The sequence below is a fragment of the Pleurodeles waltl genome, chromosome 9 (assembly GCF_031143425.1).
Source record: "Pleurodeles waltl isolate 20211129_DDA chromosome 9, aPleWal1.hap1.20221129, whole genome shotgun sequence".
NCBI classification, from domain to species: domain Eukaryota; kingdom Metazoa; phylum Chordata; class Amphibia; order Caudata; family Salamandridae; genus Pleurodeles; species Pleurodeles waltl.
In genome coordinates, this window is record NC_090448.1 from 760,098,490 (window position 1) to 760,122,810 (window position 24,321).

At 43.9% G+C, this 24,321-nt stretch overlaps 1 protein-coding gene across 1 annotated transcript in view; it reads right to left on the reverse strand.

The window, feature by feature from the left end:
• Window positions 1–24,321, reverse strand: part of RAB1B (RAB1B, member RAS oncogene family) — a 184,281-nt gene that overhangs the window by 141,511 nt on the left and 18,449 nt on the right. The window lies entirely within an intron of this gene.

Genomic DNA, 24,321 nt, shown 5'->3' on the forward strand with positions numbered 1-24,321 from the left:
TCCACGTACATGTGCCTAATAAGAAGTTACTGCCAGTTCTATTAAAAGTATGTATTATAGTTATTTTAAAAAATAGTTTTCTTTTTTTCTTATTTTGCGGCACATGGTTGAAACAGTAATCAAGCACTGCAAAGCCAATAGGTCTCTCCTTTGGGACTCCTAATTTTGCCAATGGTTTTTGGAGATGCCGAAGAGCATCAGTAAAAACAATGCCTTGTGCTAATGCAGTTTAGTATTGACAAAAAAGGCACAGTGATGTGGCTGCTGTTGGTGGTTTTGGAATTCTGTAGGCACAAGCAAGCTTCACTGTGCAGTTGGGCACCTGCAGAATTACTTTAACTCCATTTTTTAAAATGTTTTTAATGACTGATCTAAAATGGCAGGCATCACTTTGATCAATTAATTAAAAAAAAAGTGCACAGTGTTCTGTAAAGTGGCAGTAGCATTTGGTGCTAAATCCTCCAAAATACATGCATATATTTTTAATTAAATTACATCATTACGTTTGTTTTTCCAAGTATCAATATAGTTTGGTGTTTTTTTAATTGTTTGATTACCTGTTAGGTTTGTAGTTATTTATGTTTAGATTTCTTTGAAAGCCTTCATGAAAGCTAATGATATCTCGCCTCCAAAGGATATTACAATGTATTAGTTAAAGATATTTCCTATGAGAACGTATAATTTGAATTTATTAAATTGTGAACTTGTCTAGGCTGCAGGAATATACAGAAAAGAAAGACATGTTGAAATGTCCAGCTATAATAATAAATATAGCTGTCTAAACAAGCGAAACACTGTCTATTTGCTACAATCAATACTGCATTCAATGTAGTCACAATTAACCAGAAAAACTACAGTCCAAATTCTTAGTGAATTAATGTATGCTGCATAAAATATAAGATAAAATAATTTGAAGGTAATAAAATAAAAAGAAGAAATAAGTTAAATTCTGGCGTTTTAGTCTCGAATAGGTGCAAACCATATGTATACATTCATGTGAATATTAAAGAACACTGATATATTAATTAGATTTAGGTTGATCCTACCAGACAGCACCAAGCCAGCTCACTGCTTACAATTGGTTAGCTTTCCTGTCACTCATTTGCCTCCTTTTTATTTGTGTCCCAGCTTGTCAGTCTTGTATTTGTCCCTCCCATGGAGCATTAACTTCTTAACATCAGTTTTGAGTGATTGGCATCTACGCTTTGCTGTTCGCTTTTTAAAGCACTATTTTTTTTGGGGGGGGCGGGTTTAAGCACTCCATGAGAGATGTATTTTCCTGCTGTTTCTCTTGTGCACTCGTCTCCCTATACACTGTGTTGTCCTCTGTCTCCCGTGTGTTTTTCCATGCCCCCTCCATGTTGCGCTTGCCGTCATATACCCCTGTTTACTTGTTGGTGTGCTTCTCCCTTGCCTCTAGCAAGACCCACCTGACCCACTCTGTGGCACCCTTCTACTCTCTCAATTGTTTCTTGTCCTTCCCACCTCCATGTTGTTTCTGCCCCCGTGTTGCTTCCCCCCGCCCAGACGTGTTGCTCTTCCCTCCCATGCTACTTTATTTTTTATTTACAGAACCAACTTGGTAAATAATGAAACAAAAAAACACATTTGCATTGTTTTGAAAGAGCATACACTTACAAAATCACGCAACTGCTACATCAGAGCACTTTTTGGGTTTGTTTTACTTAGCAATGCTGTAATACATTGAATTTGCTTTACAACACTGATAAAGACCATTGGCAAAGCCAATAGGTCCCACAAGCAAGACACATTGACTGCCAATGCTGGCTGCCTTTGTTTATTAGATGTGGAATCATGCAGCTGCATGACTCTTTCTGTCTGGCAACACGTGTGCTAAGGATAGCATCTGCTCAATGTAGAGTGCACGTTTAGAATAATTGCAATCCTTTAGAGAGGACATAAACTAAGGGTAATTCAAATTATTTTAATCACAGCAGCAACATTTTCTAAGTGATTCGTGGCACTTGCTAAAAGACAAAATAGATAAACATGGATGGAATTACTTTAGTTTTCAACGTATGGTAAAAAAACAAATATTCTTAAAAGTAATTAGAAAAGGGTCAAAAGAAGGATCCCATCGTTGTAACAAAAAGGTTGTTTAACTAATCATGCTAATTTTAAGTGTGCATTCAATTGTTCTCTAAGTAAGTCTCATGTATTTCGACAAGGTCATAAGAATTCAAAATAACCAAAAACATCTATATATCTCTTTAATAATGGATTCGATTCTAATCTTTAAGACTTCACAACTAGGACACTTGCATAATTATCTTGTAATGTTTAATGCTGTTCTGCACGTTTTTTAGAGGAAAGAGCTGCTTCCGATTACACTATTATGAACACATAATAAAACCAAAACGGAGCTACAGAAGACCAGTTCTAATATACAGCGGGATACATAAAATAAATAGAGCACATAGTTTATTACAAAGAGCCTTTGCTTTCGTAAATGTTTTATCATGAGAATATTACTGAATATATTTTACAAGTATTTTACTTCTGGAGGCAGATAGCAGTGTTAAAATTGTGTTTCTCATCTTAAAATGTCAAAATAGATAAATAATAATAGCCCATTTTGTCGTTTCTAGTTATATAATTTAGCCTTGTGCTGCTGGAAAAAAATACAGCAAACGAGTGAGGACAAGGAAAAGTACACAAGCATTGCAAAAGGTATGGAGATTGCAGCTTTTTGGATACGTCAATACTTGTTTTTTTATCATGTTTTTCGAAAAACGTTATTGTTCGCGTTGCTGTCCGGGCTCTCAGAAAAAAGGGAAAATATGTCTAAAAGCAAACGTATGTTTTGAGCTATTAAAAAAAAAATCAAGTATCACCATACTGGTCGCTGGCACTGTTGTGAACTGCTTAGTAAGCAGATGTCCTTTTAGTGAAAGAGCAGAGTGTTGTTATTCACGGTGATATTACCTAATACCTAACGGCTGAAGTGGGAAGACACGTTGCCCCATAGCGAGTTCTGTTTTGGGTGAAAGAAAAATGCGAATGACACAGCAACAGACCCATGGATAAAGAGGGCTAACTGAAAGGCCTTCTAAGTTTATTGTAGATGTAATTTTTCTAAAATATTCCTACTAAAATCCAAAAGGTCTTGGCTAATGTGCGACCTACAAAAAAAAAAAAAAAAAACCTCAGTACGTCCACCTGTAAAAGGGTTGAGAATGTACCTGTACCTATTCAACATTGTAGGTGGTGTGTGGGCGGGGTCTTGCACATGCCCCACCCAGTAACCTGTAAAGTTGGGGGAGGTTAAAAGAGGAGGAAGACTTAAATAAATGACTGCTGATGCTTGCTTGCTAAAATCTGGACAGCATTTAAACAACATGCGCCCCTCAAAGTTCTTAACAAGTCCTGTTGCCTCTTTCAGATGAATCTGAATAGTCAGAATGTTCCTATGGTTCTATCTAGGGCTGCTTCACAGGCTGCTGACAACAAATACAAAAAAGCAAAGAGTTATAGCTTTAATGCATAATCCCCTTCATTAGGTGTATTAACCTACTAAGAAAGCTACAGCGAAAATTAAGACAGCCCAGACAGGTGAAGCTATGTCCATCAATGTCTGCACTTTTGGATGTGGGGCAAGGAGGAGAGAATTAGGAAAAAAACAGATTTGCGTAAGCAGAAAAATATATTTTTTCCCAAAAACAAGCAGATTGAATGAAAAAATGACAACAATACATCTACACATGGTACGTTCATAAAAAAAGGCAATAGGTGAAGTCTGTGCCAGAAGTTTAAGTCCTTGAGGGACTATGCTACCAGGGCAGGGAGATAGGCGAGGCAGGTGTCTGCAGGCTGCAGATTTTATGCTGAAGGCAAACGGCTTCATCAAACAAATTGGCACATCTTGTTTCTGTACAGAGACTTGAGCTGAAATGTAACGAAGGCGACCTGCAGAACTGGAAATAATAGGCAGGAGGTGGACTCCACAAACACACACACCATGCAAGAGATGGCCTAAGAAAAAGACAAAGGTGACCTGAACCTAGTACTTGATACCCAGATGGACTGTTCCAAAGCATGCCGCTCCCGCAACATGCCAGCCGCAAAAACTTTACAAGGCATATTTTACCACGTACTTCGTGCACTCTAGATTCCGCTGTGCACACTGGAGGGTCCTCTCTGTCTCTCCACACTTCAATGGTGCAAAAGGGAGTGAGTTTAGCCCCACCAGGTTCTTGTTAAACGATAAACTGAAATGACAATTTGGGCAATTTTGGCCCGATAGTGGTACTGGTTCGATCAGCATGGGACCAGCTTCACCGCATTAGGTATGAAGAAGATTGGTAGTGTATGTTAAATAATTTGCCCCAGAAACCTTTGACTGGGCTAGGTTGAATACCTGGTAGTTCTTCCTGTTACACAATTAAACTCACTATTACGTCTGGTAGTCAGATGACTACATCCAGAAGAGAACCCAACAGTCACAGTTGATGAACCCTCTCTCATGGTTGTTATATGTAATGTAACTTCAAGGGATTCAAGCCCCTTTGTGTATTTTATCAATGCATACAACCACAGGGAATTGCACAGTATTTTTTTACCTATGTTCTTTGTATATTTCATCTCTAGTGGAGCACTGTCTTGACTGCACTATGACCACTTATTTTGTTGACTGTTACACTTGATTGGTGTAAAAAAATAACAATATGCAAACTGTATCAGTCTTGTGTTTTGTCTTCTTTGTAATTAGCCTTGGTCCGATGAAGAAGTCTGTATATTTCTGGGTTCCTTCTAAGACACACAAAAAGGTGCCACTTTTGAATGAGTCCTACGGAACAACTGTTATATTAATACACTGGAGACTCTCAGCAAACTCACCGTTAGATCCAGTCTTTGGAAGACCCTCGGACCTCATGCACAAACTTTTTTTCAAATCACCACAGGCTTTCCATAAACATGAAACACTATAGGAAGCTTTCAGGGCTTCCATACAGGGGAGGTTATTACAAAACATGCTGGGGTCAAGAAAGATATCCATAGACATAGTCTTGAGGTTGATCAAGCAGACCTAGAAGCTAATACTGCTTCCCAACCTTTATATAATCACCTACATGGACAGAGCTTACTTCTGCAACAATTTAGGGATCTAGGTGACCGGGATGTCCTGCCATTGTGCAATTTTGGAGCCACTTTCCATCTTTTGCGATCATTTTTTACAACCTCTAGTAAGAAATTCTTCCACTTACTTGAAAGATACTAAGGAGGTTCTTAATTTGATCGAAACCATCAATGAAGGCGATAGTACACAAGCGATCATCACACTCGATGTAGAGGCTCTCTATACCAATATTCCTCAAGAAGCTACCTTACAAGTTATAGAGACTGCCCTGTATGAAGTATCATCAACTCTGTCCTCCCCTGCAGCTTTCATTCTACAGTGTGCCAGGTTAGCCTTGACTGAGAACTTTTTTCTTTTTGAGGACCAATTCTACCACCAAATTCAAGGTACCTCTATGGGGAGCACATTTGCTCCTAGTTTAGCATGTCTTTACATGTATGATTTTGAGAAGAAATACATCTCTCTACCAACCAATCCGTTTTTCCAATCTATTAGGCTATGGCGACGCTACATAGACGATATCCTGATCCTGTGGCAAGGACCCATGATGGAGGCACAAGATTTTGTAATCTGGATCAATACCCTTGATCCCTTTTTGAAATTCACAGCCACTGTGTCTGATCACCAACTACCATTCCTGGACTTGATGATTTCAATTAACAATGGTAAATTGCAGACCAGTGTGTATCACAAACCCACTGATCGTAACTCACTGTTACTCTACCAGAGCCATCACTCGAAGGCTTTGCGGGACAATTTACCCTTTGGTCAATTTTTACGATTAAGACGGAACTGTAGTTCACTCACTGAATTTGACCAACAATCTGAAACTCTCCAGTGGAAACTGTGTGATCGTAATTATCCACCTACGATGGTCAACCGAGCACGAAAAAGAGCTAGGAATAATAACAGAGAGGCGCTATTAGCGCCAAAAGAACATTGCCCCCAGACCAGGTTGACGTGTGTCTCTACCTATACTCCACTGTCAAACTCTATCAAGAAGCTGATCAATAAACGATGGTCCATCCTTACTAGCGGAGGCTACAATTTACAAAAGCCTCTCTTCGCTTTCAAACGGACTGCCAATATAAAAGATTTAGTGGTACACACACGACCACGTATTATACATAACCCCCCTCATCAAAAGACTCTATGGGATCTCCCACCTGTTGTGGGACATCATCCTTGTGGCAATTGTAATGTTTGTGGTCTTACTCGACATTTGAAACAACTGGTCTTCGACTCCATTGGGCTTTGGTATCTTAAAAAACACACCAACTGCAATACAAGAAACTGTATATACATGATCACGTGCCCTTGTGATCTATGATACATTGGCATGACATCAAGATCTGTCAAGACCCGTATAAATGAACACAGAAGTAACATCAGATGCAAAAAGCTTACTACCAAACTGAGTGTTCATTTCTTGGAGGCTCACCATTCCCCGGATGATTTGTGGTGGGTGGTAATTGAAGCACCATTTATCCACCCTAACGATTCCAGAGCCCTGTTCAGGATTGAACAAAGGTGGGTGTTCAAATTGGGGACTCATTTAAGAGGTCTCAATGACGATATCCCTTGGACCTCCCTTTCCCCTTAATTTTGTGTCCCTAACCAGTGATTTCTTCATTCTATACTCTGATGTGACAGTCCTAGTTTCTGACGTGTCATATTTAGGGTTTCTTTATTCCTTCTTCTGGTTTCTCTTATGTAATAAGAATCAGCAAACAATAAATCTCTGCTTAAACACATATAATTTTGGTCCCCCGTTGAGTTTGAGGATCATAACTAACCTTTTTACCCCCCTGTGGACCGATAATTATTTTCCCTTAAAGAGTAATATCCAGGGCGTTATCACATATTCAATATTTAATTTGATGATTCTAAAAGACACTCTCAACCCATTATTTCCTTTTTTGACTCGATCTTTAATTAAGGCTCTGTGGGCTCCTAGCCCACTTGAGGTAACAACGTTTGCGAGTATCGGGACTACAAGTGCTTCCCTCTCGCAGTCCTCTCTCGATTTTTGCCTCCCGGACGCTTACAGTCCTTCTTCCATTTCGCCCTTTAGACGCGCTGCGCAGAGACGTGTGGATGCAGCGGCGTCTGTTTAAGAAATTGGAGAGCACCCGACCCGGTTGTTGTCGGGCGGCGGTCTCCAAGGGTAGGTCCAAATTGAGGACCCGTGACTAAAAATGTAAGTACCGGTCCCTGACGCTGGAACACTAACGTCGGGACCGTTCACCTTCCGGTACTTTTTTCCTGTCTATGCCCGTTTTCACCATTTCGGCGGCACGACTAGATCATTAACAGTTGATATTCAATATTTATCAACATTAAAGCCTTTAGTTTATTAACTATTCCTCACCGATCACTTTGCTTGTGGTCACTCCCTATGCGAATAAGCACTAGAGCTCGCAATTCTTACTCGGGGCACACTGAATAGTACACAGGGTGTCCCACCTCGAAATGTGATGGTATTTGTTACGTCCTGTTTACATGTTTGGGTGCAAACTTCTCTTGTTTCTTTTATAATTTTGTTTGCGGCTCTATATAGCCATTTATTAACCCTAGACATTTAATAGTCTCATCAAGACACTTCTCAACCACTGGAGAGTTATTCGTTATCCAGTTTTCTTCTAGTTTGTATTATGGAATTACTTCTTTCTTCATGTTTCCACCTTTATTTATAATTAGTGTCATCACGAGTCCTAGAGACGCCTTTCCCATGGAACCTGTTCTCGAGTAGGGGGTGGTAAGCATCTTCTTTATGTGATGTTCCCATTCATTATTGACCAAAGTTTGGTTGCGCCATGTTTACCATAACCTTTTTGATACATTATATCAGTGAAACTTGATTTATGTGTGTTGGCGTTTTCTGTGTTTTCTTTGTTTTTCAGGGTACCTGTATTACCAGTCAACTTAAGTAAGTGACCGGTTTCAATGTATTTTTAAGAGGTCTTTTTTTCTTAGTAGTGTAGGTCCTGATGAAGCGTCAGTGGATCTGTATAGACCAACAGACGCGAAACATGTCGACCAGAACATAGAGGTACCTTATAATGTTAGGTCTCTCTAATATATTGATTCACTTTTTGAAAGTCGTGTGAGCATAATCCTCAAACCTTACTTTCAACTGTTTTTAACCTTGGTCTTCATCCTTGTTACATTTGACCTATTAAATGATGAAATCCATGGATGAATCACCAATTTTAATTCTTTTCTTGCCTCTTTTTGTCTTTGACGGTGACTTACAGCACCCTTGTTCTGCACTATTGAATTTTTTAGTCACCATCTCAGAATCCGGCTGAGAGCCCCCACTCCGGGGTGCCCACTAGGTATTGCAGCGCCGGCCTAGTGAGGAGCGATTCCCGATGATGATACCAGTCATCTTAAGTGATGCTTGAGGGCTCTTGCTCCTGAAGACTATAGGTCTTCTTTCTTTACCCTGTTTTACTTCTGTTTTCTATTTTTGGAACAGTGTACCTATATATGGTTACTATTGTGCAAATATGCGCATGATTGACAATTAGGAAAGAAGGAGGGACCGAACAGGCCACTTGCCTGGCTGATTAGGAGGGGGGAGGATAGGACAACCTTGGAAAATATCACTAGTGAGGTAGGCACCACGGCTCAAGGACAATGAGACCCTACTAGCGGCATTCACGTAGAACAAGTGACTGTATTCCTCAGGTGAGGCAGATACTCATGATTTTAATTCATACCTAGAGGATTTCACACTGGTTCAGATAAAGGACTACCATATGGAGTACCTCCGACATCCAAGAGGAAAAGATGAAGTCCTCGCTGCCACTGGCTTTCTAACTAGTAGAAAGGCCTCAGGATCTGACAGCCAAGCAAACATTTATTGGCCCTCATTTCATTGCAGTCTATTCTAAGGCTCTTCAGGATGCTATACTCCCAATTCACTATGTGCAAAGCAATTATATCCATTCTCTCCAAGCCTGGTAACGTTCTTAATAAATGCATGTCATGCAGCCATATTCTCACTCCTTAATTGTGACAACAAAATACTGGCCAACATTGCAGCCACCAGGCTCTCCCTACAGCTAAAAAAACTTGGTTGCACCCACTGAATCTACGCACAATCTTTGTAGTTCTTAATCAAATAAATCCTTGTCATCGTGGCAACTGCTCTATTAGATGCTGAAAAGTGTTTGACTACTTGGACTGGCCTCCAAGATGACCCCAAAAAAGGATATGGCATACCATACAATCTCATGGCTATAATACAATTCTTATACACTACACCTATTGCTCGGATATGTGTTAATGGTCTTACCTCAGATCCAATCTCCATGGCCAATTGCACGAGACAGGGATACCCCTTACTCTTAATACTGGCCATTGTCCCACTGTCCAGACTGTTACAGGAAATTAATACACACAGAGGTTTATCCTTTCGACATGGACGATTGCTGCTCTCCATGTAGGCTGATGACATTTTACTTTTCAGCAAAGACCCAGAGGTAAACACACCACCACTAATCCGGAGATCATATGTTTTGGGAGACTCTCTGGGGTCTCCATTAACTGGGACAAATCTGAATTTAGCCCAATCACTGACAGCATGGTTTCATGTGCCTTGGAATTACCTATTACTTGGGTGGTAGACTGTTGAAAAGAAAAAAAAAAAAATCCTAAGGATAATCATCCACCGCCATCCAGACCATCTGGGCTATTTGTGGCCCACTCATAGATAAACTGATTCATCTAATTAGTACATGGCTGAACCTATCTTTGTCACAAGCGGGCAGGGTGGCCCTAATAACAAGCACTGGCAAAGCCAACAGGTCTCAGCAATCTAAGAGCTGCTGGTGTTGTTAATTTTATTGTCTTTTAGCCTTGTGTTATCGAGTGGAAGTATGTGGGACAAAGTTGAAATATGTGGAGTGTAATTATGTGGCATAGTGCAGAGTGGATTTATGTGGAGTGTAATTATGTTGCATGGTGTGGAAAAGAGACATTATAGTTCAGAAGTGGAAATGTATTTGGGTCAAGAAGCAGTACACTGGTGGGTCAAAAAGAATGTGCTATGGGTCCAAAAGACAGGTATACCAGGTCAGAAAGAGGGGCATTGTGGGTATGAAAGAGGATGAATAAGATGGGTACATGTGGGTGAGAAAGAGTGGTATATGAGGTTGAGAAAGAGGGGTGTATGTGGTTGAGAAAGAGAGAAACAGGGATGTATATGGATGAGAAAGAGGGTCCTTTGTGGGTCAGATAATGGAGCACTGAAAGCCCAAGAGCACATATAGGTCAGATAGCGGGGCATCAGTGTAGCCCAGAAAAAAGCCACTGTGGCTAAGAAAGAGGGTCATTTGTTTTGGAAAGAAACTAGAAACAAGGAAACTCAAATATATTTAATCAAAGGCACAGACAGGTATAAAAATTAAAATAGCGATACAAGAGTCAGAACCGGACCTAGGAGTACATTTACAGGGGGATCTTGCAATGCACATTGAGCTTAACTACTCTAAGTGTCTTCAAGCAGCTGTCTTCTGCACAGTGAGTAGAGTGCAGCACTCAAGCATCAACGAGAAAAGAAGACCAACAGCTGTTAGAGAGAGGCCCGAGAGAAACTGAGCCTACTAATGAAAGTGGATAGAACTCGGGTGGGTTTTCCCAAGTAGAATTTACCGCGGGCATTCATATGCGCAGGGCATGTATTCAGCGCAGGGCAAAACGGCAACAAACAGTAATCACTTAAAGTTTTAAAATGTAAAACATTAGTTACATTTAATACTTATATCATGTTTATTTTCTAACGGCATCAAGCAGAAAATCAAGCACACATTTGATTTAGAGTCAATGTGTGTAGGTTTGCTGTAGAGTAGAAAAGTGTTTTATTGTAGTTACAAGTGATTTAGTTATATTTTTTACCTGCTGGCCTATAAGTTATTGTGTAGTTGCTTCATTCTAAGATGGGCCTCACATGCAGTAAGGGAATAAAGAAACACGATCTGTGGAGGGAAAGAAGCAACAGGGATGGGTGCGGGTGGGAGGAGACGGTGTAACTGAAAACACAAGCACTCATGTGGAGTGCTCAAAGACAAAATATATAAAGTAGCTCCTAAAAGAGGAGCAGTGGATGAACACAAGTAGTTGGTCTATATTCTGAGGAGGGCCAAACACAGGAAGAGGCATGAAGCATGCATGTAAAGGACAAACAAAAATGAAGGATATGAGAGCAATGTTGGAGAAAACAAATGGTAAGCCTATGGATGGGCTGAAGCCCACTGAATTGCACACGTCTCTGAGACAGCACATGCGCTGCTGTCTAGTCAAGATCTAAAAATGATTGTTCTTCCCGAGTTATTATATCTCTTCGTAAACATTTTGACACCCTTGGGTACCCATTTTATCTCCACCCTCAAAGCCCACCCAACTACATTAATTTGGGCACGTAAACCTGCTCAAATAGCTTGGCACACCATGGCCCTGCCGTACTCGAAAAGGTGCTTTGAGATACTGGACCCGGAGATGTACTATCTGGCTGTGCAATATCATTTTGCTAACTTCTGGTACACCCCAGATGCCCACATACACTATCTCATTCCGTTGCCCAACCAAACTCAAGGCATGGCCCTTGCTTCTTTGTTACCGTTGGGACTGGCAAGAACCCAACAATCTCCACCCCATGTTGGGCGTTGAAGGATTTGCACCCCAAGGTCGGAGGGAAGTTCATATACACACTGGCATTAAAACTGCCACAGAAGCTGTTACTCCCCCTGACAATAGAACGCACAGTACAGAACACCCCGTCTAAGATGGCTCTGACAGATTTGGGTCATTTATATCTGTCAGGAAATTCCTTTCCTTATACCAATTCTGCCTTACATATACATGACTACGTTACACTTTAAAGAAAAGCTCCCGGAATTCTTTGACTTCCCCCCACTGACAACTAATTATCTCACCTGACAGTGCAAGATGGGTCTCTAGGTTTACACACTAGCATAGCACCATACTACCCTACTGGCACGGTGAAGGCCAAGTTGGACGGGGGGGGGCATATCTTGAGGGAAACCATGACGGGCACCCACTGGACGTTTGTTGCACACAAACTGAGGTTATCGCTATGAACTACAGACACAAACTCCTCCATTACAAATTCTTACATAGGGCATACATGACAGTGGCCAGGTAACACAGGACAAATCCCACTCACACTCACCAGTGTGCTCACTGTGGACAGGACTACGCTGGCATTTTACACTTGGCCTGGGAGTGCCCAAACACACAATTACTGGTTGGACATTCTGTGGATTATTGGGGACATGACGGCTCACCTGGTGGAAGCTGACCCTAGTGTCACGCTTCTGGGTTATGTTAAACACGTTCCGCATTCAGTACAGTGCATAAGCACAATGCCCCTCTAGTTGGTGAAATGGAGAGAGGCCATGAACTGGGGGAAACTACAGTAACTACAAGTAGGGAGTGGCAGAAAGGTATGGCAATATGCAATAACCAAAACAAACGTATGCGCTGATGCAACCCCTTAAACTGAGACCTAAAAATATGTGGGGCCCTTTCAGAATGTAGCTAGCCAGTACTCAAGCGGCAGATACAGATATAAGTCGGAAGATGAGGTATCTATGTAAGGTGAATTCCCTTCCTCTAATCCTCGCTCCAGTCCACCCATTCTGCTCATCCAAAAGACACATGGGTAACTATGACTTGACTGAGCTAATACATCACTTATACAGAAGATCCGACACTTTATGTAATTATTTTTTTTAAAGCCAGGCAGTGTGTTCAATTGTACATGAATATTGGTTACTGACGTCCCTGCCACTGTACGCTTGATGTTATGTCATTATTAATCACTGTTTATCTATGTACATGCTGATGTATTCTGCATGATATTTTTATTTTATTTTGTGTGTTTCTTTGGTAATACAAACAATAAAATAAAATTAAAAAAAGGACAAGACAAAGGTGGATTTAGAACATAATATAGTATGCCAGAGGTGGGCTAGAACTAACAATGCCCAGAGGAGATCTCCAGAATCGGACAAAAATACAGATGTAGACTGAGGAACTGAACAGAATACTCCAGATGTGGTTATACTGGAGACGTGTACAATAACATGGTGTCCCTTTTCTGCTGTTTTTATCTTGCTCTATACACCAAAGACTCGTTTTTTAGGTCGAGCATAGCAGCGCCCAAGTGCTGCTTTTCCGACGTGCTGGTATGTATCTGGGCTTTTAACCATGGCCACCTCACGCCCATCACTATCACTCGTTCAAGGGCATGCCTTTCAAAAATCCTTTGTTTTCGTTGGTAACTGCTTTACGTTTGTCCTTACTTAGCCATCGACCCTGTTAGTTGGATAATTGCACATTTGCCGATAACTTTGACTGCAAGCGAACTTCTTTTTCCTTTTGTCTTCTTTCGCGCTCACAGAGGCGCTTTGACTCAGCTCGCTTACGTCAATTGTTTTACTTTTAACACTAAAAGCTCTACCTCGAGCAAACGCGAGACCCATTGCATTGCGAATGCTTCTCTCTTCCTGGGATTATTCAAGGTCAAGGGATACTTGCACAGATACTGCATGTGCTGAGAGTTTTCTGTGCGGGAGAGTTAAGCTTGCTGTGCATGTTCTGTTTTTGTGATGGTAGGGTATACTGCTGCCACTCAGGAAGCCATCACGGCTCATGCTGTACAAGATTCCAGAACGAGGTACCTGTTCTGTGTGTCTTGATTTGAGAAAATGTTTTTACTTAAAAGTGACTCATTCTGAGTAATATCCAGCCTTTATGCATTGCAAAACTATAGGTAACTACTATCCATGGTGTGATTATGTCTAACCTCAACTACTGCAATAGCATCTACTTGGAACTTCCTGCAAAAATTCCTTTGACTTTTCGAAAGGCCCAAAAAATGTGCAGCACAGCTGCTCGCCAGGCTTATGCACACCAACAACATTTCAGAAGCACACAAATGTCTTCACTAGCTACCAATTATGGACAAATGTGTCTACACAGACCTAGTCAGAATTACGAGGAAATCAAAGGCCTTGCTTATGACTGGGGGAAGGCAGCGTCAGAGGTATAGCACTGTTTAACTGGGCACTGAACGGCCAAGTGAAAGTAAGGATAGACAGCATAAAAAGCAAATGGGCTACAGACATGACACACCAACAAAGAACATCAAGCACACACAAAAACGTTAAGTTCTAGCGAAGGATATTGGAACATGGATTCCTACTACATTGTATGGAGCTGTCGGAGCTTGAAGACATAGTGAGAGAGGGTTGTAGACACCATCAATAAACCCACCGATAGCAAATTGGCTGTGGACGGAAGAGCTACCTTTTGGGCCTCCAACCACGCTCCAATTACAAAAAAAAGTTACCAGTAAATGTATTCATCAATCGTTATGACTGACCAAACAACAATTGGCAAACAACTGGAAGGCAAAATAGGCGCCCATCCTAACCAAATTGAGGCATTTAGTGCTGTACTGTACTGAATTTGAGGGCACACTGTTAACACATGGAAACTAAAAACGGGTGTGTACGCCTGCCTGTGTGCAAACCTGGGAGGGAGTGGAGTCTCCCAGAGACAATGTAGAAGGGTAGTGTGATCAATGAACTGCAGAGATGGGCACAGCACATTCTATGGAAGACGTTGGCTAAGAGGCCCTAGACGCTTACCAGCGATCAAGATATAGCACAGTCAATACGTCACAAACTGGGCCTTACAGTTCCTATCAGAAGACAGGTGGAGAAACCTGTTACATGTTATCAATTTATGGCTGAGATCTGACACCCAGATCACTGCTGCTATTGCCATTGCTCAGACCAAAATACTCGACTAAGTGCACTTGTGACAAATGTGGTGATGAAAGTATACTAATTTTATTAATGAGCTACAGTGCTCATGTGAATGAAACATTAAGGTGTCTGGTGCATTATCTGAAAAACAAAACTGCTTTGAAAAAACTGTAAGCTGTGGAAAAATTCCTAAATAACACCTGCTTTACCATGTAGATCTTCATACAGCCTACCGTCAGAAAGTCAGAACATGAAATTCAGAAGCTTTGAAAATTCTGCTGGTCCACATTAACTATGGACTCCTCTAAGGTCTGATGATCCTTCTTCTGTTCTATAGGTGTATGCTCCTGACTCTTTCCTTCTCCATTCTGCTCACTTCCAGTGATCGAATATATCCAGCACAGTGGTGGGGGGATGCAACATATTGTGAAAATAAACATAAAGCCAAAGCGATTGCATTGTCAATAACAGTTGTGCTATACTGCAGTCTAGTGCCCTAGGCAGACTTTTAAGTAATTGAGGAAGCGAGATAAACAAGTTAACTCAAAACTGAAATGTAGGGGAAGCGTTATTTAAAATAAAAGCCCCAATATAGGATTTGAATTTTGTAAGTCTAGTTTAAAAGGATAAAAACTGGACAGAAAAATAGCTACTGGTGGAAGAAGAAGGCCCAAAGACTTCTACAAACTGAAAGAAAATTAACTTTATGAAAGGCAACTTTCTCACAAGAGTTCAGATGTGGCAGTTTCCATATTTCATGCAAGATATACAAATATGTGGCAACAGCAGGCTGGCAAAGGAATGGTACAGTCCGGTTGTGTGCAGAGGCACACACTTCCCATACTTGTAGCAGATCGGGGTCTGCACCATCCTCCTGCAGTCACTCCAAGGCCTGTGTTTGGACTAGGCAAACATGGATTCCAATGAGTAATCTATTCTGAAGTTTATTTCTGCGGAATTTATCACTGAGCAGTAAATTATGTGCAAGTGAAAGACGCAAATACGTTCATTTTCACATGTTTTTCTCTACTTGCAAAATATGTTTCCCTGTGAAGCAACTCCTCTCCTCCCATCCACCTGAGACCCATATGAAGCGAGATGAGGTTAACGTCTTCCCCAGAGTGGAAAGGCGCTTGGGTCCTGCCGATCAAGGCTGTGCAGTTTAGTCCCGTACAAGGGCGGAAAACAACTCGCACGTTGTTAGTTAATAACTATAAAGTCACGTTTATGGGTGTTCACTGTAATAAGTAGAGACGCCTACTCCAACACCCACATTCGCGCCTCCACATTTACAAACAAGTTTTCGCACGAGGTAGCAGTTCCATCGGCCATCTTAGTTTTAATAATATGCCTAAGCGTAGAACTTTCTAGTGCAAATACATCTGCAAATCAAGATGTCCATTTGACATTCTCTAAAAGCGTTAGGACTGTTTCCTTGGCATAAGAAAACACCAACTTCAACAAAAAGAGAGAAGATTACAAGAAGTAAAAGTAATGCTGTTCGGGGGGCGTGGCAACCTCGGAGTCTAAATTAAACTAAAGTGTTCCTAAAGATCCCTCGACCTCTGGATCGAATGTGCACCCATGGGTACACCCAAGTCACAAGACTGAAGAACAAACATTTGCTTAATAACCGGTTTAAATAGACACCTGTGAGTACAGCAACCGGCAGTCTAGGTTCCCAGAGTTTGTAATACCTGTTCCCGCATGAGTGACGACTACGGATGAGCGCCTCTATAAGAGAGACTTGCAACAGAGACTTTTAGAAGGCCTGCTTCTGTGTAGCAGTGCTTGCCCCTGTAATGCAGCTTCTCTAGGGAGGAGTGAGTTTGGACTGCAAAGTCAGCTGCTGGCTCCTGAGAGGTTCTGTGCTAACGGCCGGCCGCTGGTGTAAGAGGATGAGAATCTCCAAAATAGTGTTTCCTGTCAGAGGCAATGAGACTACACAGGAAGGTCAGCTCTTTCCAGAGAATCGGACTGTCAGAAGGAGCACATGTAAAGTGAGAGCAGTGCTTAATTTCTAAAAATAAGTAGTGCGGGTGCTCAAAGCTCTGCTCAGAACCCGCGACCAGTGTCATTAAATATCAGTGTGCCCATTACCAAGGATTGGGCTTGGTTGTCTTGATTCCATCTCATGTCTCCTTAATACACTATCAGCCATTCCCGACCCTTTACATCACTCTTGCAGGTTCCTGCGTTCTCCCTTTGTGACGATTTTCCAACTTCTCTTCCTCGTACTCCACTTTGCCCTCTTTTGAGCTTGCTAAATGGTCTAATGCAGAAAAATAAGTGCATGTGGAACCACCGGCACAAATTAAGAAATGGGAGAGAGTATTTGCAATCTGTGCTATTGCAATGGTTAAAAGCGTCTATAGAGTAAAACAAGCAAAGACAATAGGTCTTGCCTTTATAAGAGCTGTTGGCTTTGGCAATGTGTTTTAGCCATGTTGTACACCAGTGTGGCTCCTGTTCAGCACGGCTAAAAGTTAGCGGTGTGGAGTATTATAGAGTGGGTTGGGGAAGTAGAGTGTCGGAAAGTGGATTTTTTGAAGTACAGTGTTGTAGAGTTGAGTAGGCGGAGTAGAGTTTCGAGGAGTAGAGGGGAGTGCAGTATCGTAGAGCAGAGTAGCGTAGAGTGGGTAGGAACTGGGTGGCTTGGGTTAGAATGCATTGAAGTAGGGGGATGGATTGGACTGGAATGGAGTACAGTGGGGTGGATGGCAGTGGGTAGACTGGATGGCATGGAAAGAAGTGGAGTGGGTTGGAGTGGGGTGGACTGAATAAGGGTAGAGTGGGGTAGATTAAATTTGAGTGGGTGGATTTAATTTGAGTAGTTGGATTGGAGCGGGTGGACTGGATTGAGTGGGTAGATTGGAGAGAGAGGACTAAGATGGGGTGGACTGGATTGGGGTTGGACACTGGAGTGGGTGAACTGTGGTGGACTGGACTTGATTGGATTAGAATGAAGTGGGTGGATTGGAGTGGGGTGAAGTAGACTGGACTGGAATGGGTGGATTGGATTAGAGTGGGGTGGACTGGATGACTGGAGTGTGGTGGATTGGTGTGTGATAGATTGGAACGGAGTGGATTGGATGAGGTGGAGTGGACTGGGGTAGGCTGGAGTGGGGTAGCTCGCAGTGGGTGAACTGAGTGGGGTGTACTGGATTGGAAAGTGGTGGACTGAAATGGGACGTTTGACTGGAGTGGAATGAATTGGAGTGGGGTAAACTAGATTGAAGTGGGGTGGACTGGATGGATTGGACTGGAGTAGGGTGGATTAAACTTAGGTGGGGCGGGGTGCAGTGGCAGCCGCCATAAATCTCAAGGTAGTGGGGGGTTGAGGGAGGGGAACAATAACATAAAATAAAAAATAACAAAAATACTAACCTCTCTGCCACACACCTTGCTGCTCTCCCGATGGTGTCCCAGTAGCCCCTGGGACACCTGTAGAGGCACTGCTCTCATGCTATACCTAGAATGAGAGTAGTGTCAGGATTGGTCTGAGCAGCTTTGCCGGCCACTTAGACTGCTTTGGAGTTTGTGCTTTTTCTCCAACCCAGCTGTGCAACCTAAGTAAGCATGTCAATTTGTCAGGCCTATGACAGCGGGCCAAACTGATACGCACACTTAGGTGCACTCACTACACCCCTCCTCCCCATCCTATGGCCAGCCCTGCCCTGCACATGCTGGCTCTGAGCCAGCAGCTGAAAAATAAAACGATAATCAAATATCGTTTTATTTTTCAGTTGCTGGCTCCGAGTCAGTGGGGTGACGTTGCTTTGCGACTGTGAAGGAGCCGCCCCCGGTGGGGGAATGCAGGGGGGGGATTAGATAGATTGGGCTGGGGTGGGATGGACTGCATTGAGTTGGGGAGGTTTGGAGAGAGGTGGACTGGATTGCAGTGGGATGACTGGATTGGGTGAGGTGGATTAGACAGGTGGGATGGAGTGGATTGGAGTGGGGTGGCCTGGAACGGCTTGATTTCAGTGGGGTGGATTGGAGATGGGTGGACTGGATTGTATTGGGGTGGGTGAATTGGAATGAGATGGGCTGGATTGGGGAGGTATGTGGTGGATAATGGTGGTTGGGTTGGATTAGAGTGGGGTGGGAGGATTTGAGCGGGCAGGGTGGATTCGAGCGGGGCAGATTAGAGCAGGGCGGGGTGGACTGGAATGAGGTCGATTGAATTGGGGTTGGGGTGGACTGGATTGAGTGGGTTGGATTCAATTGGAGTGGAGTGAATATTTTGGAGTGGTGTGAAGTGGGGTGGACCAGGATGGACTGCATTGAATAGGGGTGGATTGGAGTTTGGTGGACTGGACTTGGGTGGAGTGAGCTGGATTGGCCTGGAGTGGATTGGAGTGGGGTGAGGTGGATTTGAGTGGGGGAATGGAATGGAGTGGGGCGGATTAAGGTGGTTTGGACTGGACGGATTATTGTGTACTGGATTGCAGTGGGGTGGTTTGGACTAAGGTGGAGTGGGTTGGGTGGCATTGGCGTGAAGTGAACTGGAGTGGGGTCAATTTGATTGGGCTGAATTGTGGTGGAGTGGATTGTTTTGGATTGGAGTAGGGTGAAAATGGATTGGTGTGGAGAGGACTAGGTGGATGGGATTGAGTGGGGCGGACTGGATTGGAGTAGGGTGGACTGGATTGGCGTGGGGTGAGGTGGTGTGGATTGGTGTGGGGTGGGAAAATTCAAGTGCGCTGGCATCCAATATTGGGGTGAGTGGTTTGGGGTGGAGTGGATTGGAGTGGGGCGGAGTGTACTGGAGTGAGGTGGATTGGGTTGGTGTGTGTGGATTGGACCGAGTGGGGTGGATTGGATTGGGGTGAATTGGTGTGGGGTAAAGTAGGGTTGATTGAAGTGTGGCTGATTGGGGAGTGCTGCACAATGATGTGTTAAAGCATAATTTCTGAAATTACACATAAGAAACAAACAATGTCACTTTGCAATATTTAGAACAAGATAATCGTAATTTTTTTTTTAGAACAGAGCCCGAGAGCAAAAACAAACTAAAACATAAGCGCAAAGTGTGAAAAGAAGACCTGTCCAATTTTGCTTGTCCAGTTGCACATGTTTTTGCCAGTCACACACCTACTGCCTGCAGGACACTAGAAGTTAAAATGAATAATATAGTAGCTCAATCACTTCGGGAGCAGCGGATGGGCACTCATTAAGTTGCATCAATCAGTGCTTGGTCCCTGCTCCGTAGAAGGGAACTGAAATGATGCTAGACCTGCAGTGACTACTTATGAGAGTGTAGAGAAGAGTGCCATGCAAGCCAAAGAATGGTAAGCAACGGGCTGGCTCCAAGCCCTTTTTGTTAACAACAGTGTCTCACACGGGAAATGGGTGCGCTAGTGCATGCTTTCGCAGGTTCAACCCTAAAAAGGCTCCACTATGAGGCAGACAACTGTTCAAGGCATGGCTGACTCCTGCCAAGGGTCAGGAGTCTCAGTAATGCTAGCACTTGTCAGGACTAAGGGCTTGTGAAGGCAACTTATGCCAGAAGATTATTGTTAGAAATGGGGTCTCTAGTTGGCAGTCAGTTTACACCCTGTCCAAGTAGAGACTGTTAGACCTTGCAGTTCTTGGTGTGGTTTCCCTGTACTTTTTGCGACTAACCCTGTTTTTCGACCCTCTGCTGTAATTCGTTTTTCCTGGTTTTGATACTCTGGGCACTTTACCAAAGCTAACCGGTGCTAAAGTACAAGTACTCTCGGTCTAAAGTATATTGGTAATTGGTTTGCCATTATTGGCACATTTGATTTACTGATAAGTCTCTAGTAAAGTGCATTGTGGATTCCCAGGGCCTGTAAATCAAATGCTACTAGTGGGCCTGCAGCACTGATTGGGCCACGCACATGGGTAGCCCTGTAAACATGTCTCAGATCTGCCACTGCAGTGTCTGTATATGTAGTTTTGCAATGCCAATTTGACCTGGCAAGTGTACCTACTTGCCATGCCCACACCTTCCCTTTTACAGGTAAGTTACCCCTAAAGTAGGCCCTAGGTAGCCCAATGGGCACGCTGCAGTGTATTTAAAAGGTAGGACATGTGTTGGTGTGCTTTACATGTCCTGATAGTGAAGCACTGCCAAATTCGTTTTTCACTATTGCAGGTCCTATCTCTCCCATAGGTTAACACGGGGTCTGCCTTTAAATATCTTTTAGGTGCAGTTTCCCATTGGGAGCAGATAGAGATTTGCAGTTTGGGGTCTCTGAGCTCACAATTTAAAAATAAATATTTTGGTAGAGTTGTTTTTTAGATTGTCTGTTTAAAAATGCCAATTTTAGAAAGTGGGTATTTTCCTGCTTAACCATTCTGTGCCTCTGCCTGCCTGTGGAATCCATGTCCGAGTCAGACTGCAAGTTGGGCTGTTTGTGAATTCCCTCTAGACAGTGAAACAAAGGGAGTTTAGGAGTGTCCTGCATATCCTGAGGAGTCTCCTTGGCTAGAGTTGGGAGTGAGCAGCTGATACTTACACCTGAAAGGGCTGTGTCTGTCCTCACAAAATGCAGACTTCAACCACCTTGAGTGTGTCTTGGGCCAGGCCTAGGCAAGACAGGATCTTGTGAAAAACAGAGACTTTCCTTTGAAGTTTGCCTACTTCAAAGGCAGAAAGGAGTATAAGTGGTGGACCTAAAACCCCATTTAGATTACTTCTGGATCAAGAGGAACCTCTGCCAAGCAGAAGAGTTTGATGCTTGAGGAGGACCTGCAAAAAGTGAGGGTAACAATGCCAAAAAGAGGGTACTTTCCAACAAGGTGCATGAACCCTTTCACTACACTGCACCAGGTCACTAAGTCTCCCCTATGGCAGGCCCTCCTAACCCAGAGGGCAGGGTGCAGGTACCTGTGTGTGAGGGCACCTTTGCATGAGCAGTAGTGCCCCTATGAACTGCAGCTCCATTTTCCTGGACTTCGGAAGAGTAGGGAAGCCATTTTACCCATGCACTGGACACAGGTAACTCCGAACCTGGGCATGTTTGGTAGCGAATATGTCAGAATCATAACCCAATGCTGTTGCCAATATTGGCTGTATGCACTCTGAGGGCTCCTTATAGGACCCCCAGCATTGCTCCTACCAGTCTTCTTGGGTTTTCCGGACAGCCCGCGCTGCTGCCACCCCACAGTCAGGGTTCTGCCCTCCTGCTGCTTAACCAGCTCAAGACCAGGAAGGCAGAACAAAGGAATTCATTTCAGGAGTGGGAGGCAATGCCCTCTCCCTTTGGAAATAGGTATTACATAGCTTGGGGAGGGGAGCCTCCCCTAGCCACCAGTATGCTTTGAAGGGCACATTTGGTGCCCTCACTGCATAAACCAGTTTGCACCAGTCCAGGGACCCCCGGTCCCTGATCTGGCGCAAAAATGGACAATGGAAAAGGGAATGACCATTCCCCTGTCCATCACCACCCCAGGGGTGTTGCCCAGAGCTCCTTCTGGTGGTCACTTGATTCTGCAATCTTGAATCCAAGGTGGTCAGAGGTCCCTGGGAGTATCTGAGTGGCTAGGTCAGCCAGGTGACATCACAGCCCCCTCCTGATAGGTGGTCACCCTGCTAGGTGACTAATCCCCCTTCCTGGGCTATTTAGGGTCTCCCTCATGGGTGGGTTCTCAGATTCAATGTGCAAGATTCCAGCAAGATTCCTCTGCAATGTTTACTTCACCTTCTGGCTACTGGAACTCCAACTGGGCCCTCCAGGAACCGACAATCTGCATCCACAGCAATGACTCAGTTGCTCTCCGGCTCCTTCCAGCAACTGCACCATTTCCCCGGCTGTACATTCTCTGAGGGTGACGAATCTTCAGTCTGCACAAGAAGCAAGAAGGAATCTCCCTTAGAGCAAAGGAGTCATTCCCCTGCATCCGGAGGCATCAACTGCAATGACAACCGGCTGCGTGGATCTCCTCTCCTCCAAAGCTGTGTGGATCCTGCATCACGAGTGGTGGTCTGGAGTGGGCCCCTTGGTCCTCTCTACCAGCTGTCCAACCTGGGAGACGATAAGGCCTTGCCGTTCCACGCAGGACAGTACCCCCGTGCACTGCGCCTCTTTCAGCTACCAAGGCTTGTTGGCATCTCCTCCAAGGGATATTAAGGCTCTGTGTAGCCCCAGCCCCCATCCTTGCGATGCACAGCCCTCTGCGTGCTTCTCCAGCAATGTGGGATTCCTTTCTAGGCGTGCTGAGTGGGCCTCACCTCAATTCCTGTGCTTGCTGCCTGTTGGTCGCCTGTGTGGGCTTCCTCCTCATCCTGTGACTCTTCTTACAGCTGAGGGTCGCGCAGGACTTCTCTCCCGTGGGATGAGTCCCTCTGGACCTTGCTGGTCCCTGGTAGCTTCGCATTTCTTCTTCCACAACATTGGCATTTGGGTTTGTTGGTGGTTTTTCCACACCACTGACCATGAACCATCAGCTGCTCCAGTGCTGCACTGCTGAATGTCCTCGTTCACCACAGATCTGGTCCTGCATCCACCGATGGGTGGGTAGTAGCTCCTGCCACCTCCGGACATTCCAACGTGAACTGGACATGGTCCTCTTCATTTACAGGGCTTCCTATACTAGGATCCATCTTTGGTTTCTTGCAGTTCTTGCAAAATCCTTTTCTGAAGCCCTTTTGGAGGGTATGGGGAGAACCAGGTAATTACCTCTTTTCTCCTGGTCACTGGGGGGCACTCTGGTACTTACTTTTTGGGGTTCACAGTTCCTCCATCTCCGCCTCTACCGATTTTACTTCCTTGGGTGGGGGCCCTACTTTTGCATTCCACTTTCTTAGTACATGGTTTGGTTCCTCCCCCCTCCCCAGGGCCTTCAGTACTTACTATTGTTTTCACTGTTTTCTATTGCCTCTTATGCTAATCACGGACTCATAATGTGTATATAATAGTCTGCTTACTTGCCTCCAGTTGAGGTATTGCCTATACAGTATTTTGGTATTTATGTTACCATAGTAAAGTACCTTTATTTTTGTAACAGTGTGTGGTTCTTTCTAAGTGTGTGTGACTACAGTGGTATTGCATACGCTTTGCATGTCTCCTAGATAAGTCATGGCTGCTCATCCACAGCTACCTCTAGCGAGCCCTGGCTTCCTGACTTCACCTCACTATTAACGGATAACTGGACCTGGTATAAGGCGATAACACCATAGGTTCTCACCATCCACCCAGGCCAGCTTCCTACACCCCTTTTCGCGCAGGCTGCAATGGCAAGCCTGCAGACACATTTTGTATGGGCTCCCATGGGTGGCACAATACATGCCCAGAGTCCTAAAGCCAACAAAATCAGGTCAGAAAAATAGGAGGACGAAGGCAAAATGTTTGGGGACGACCCTGCAAAAAGGTCCAGGTCCAGCACAACCCCCCACTAGCCTAAAGCCAGGGGAGACCAATCAATACCATGATGGACTTCCCTGATAGG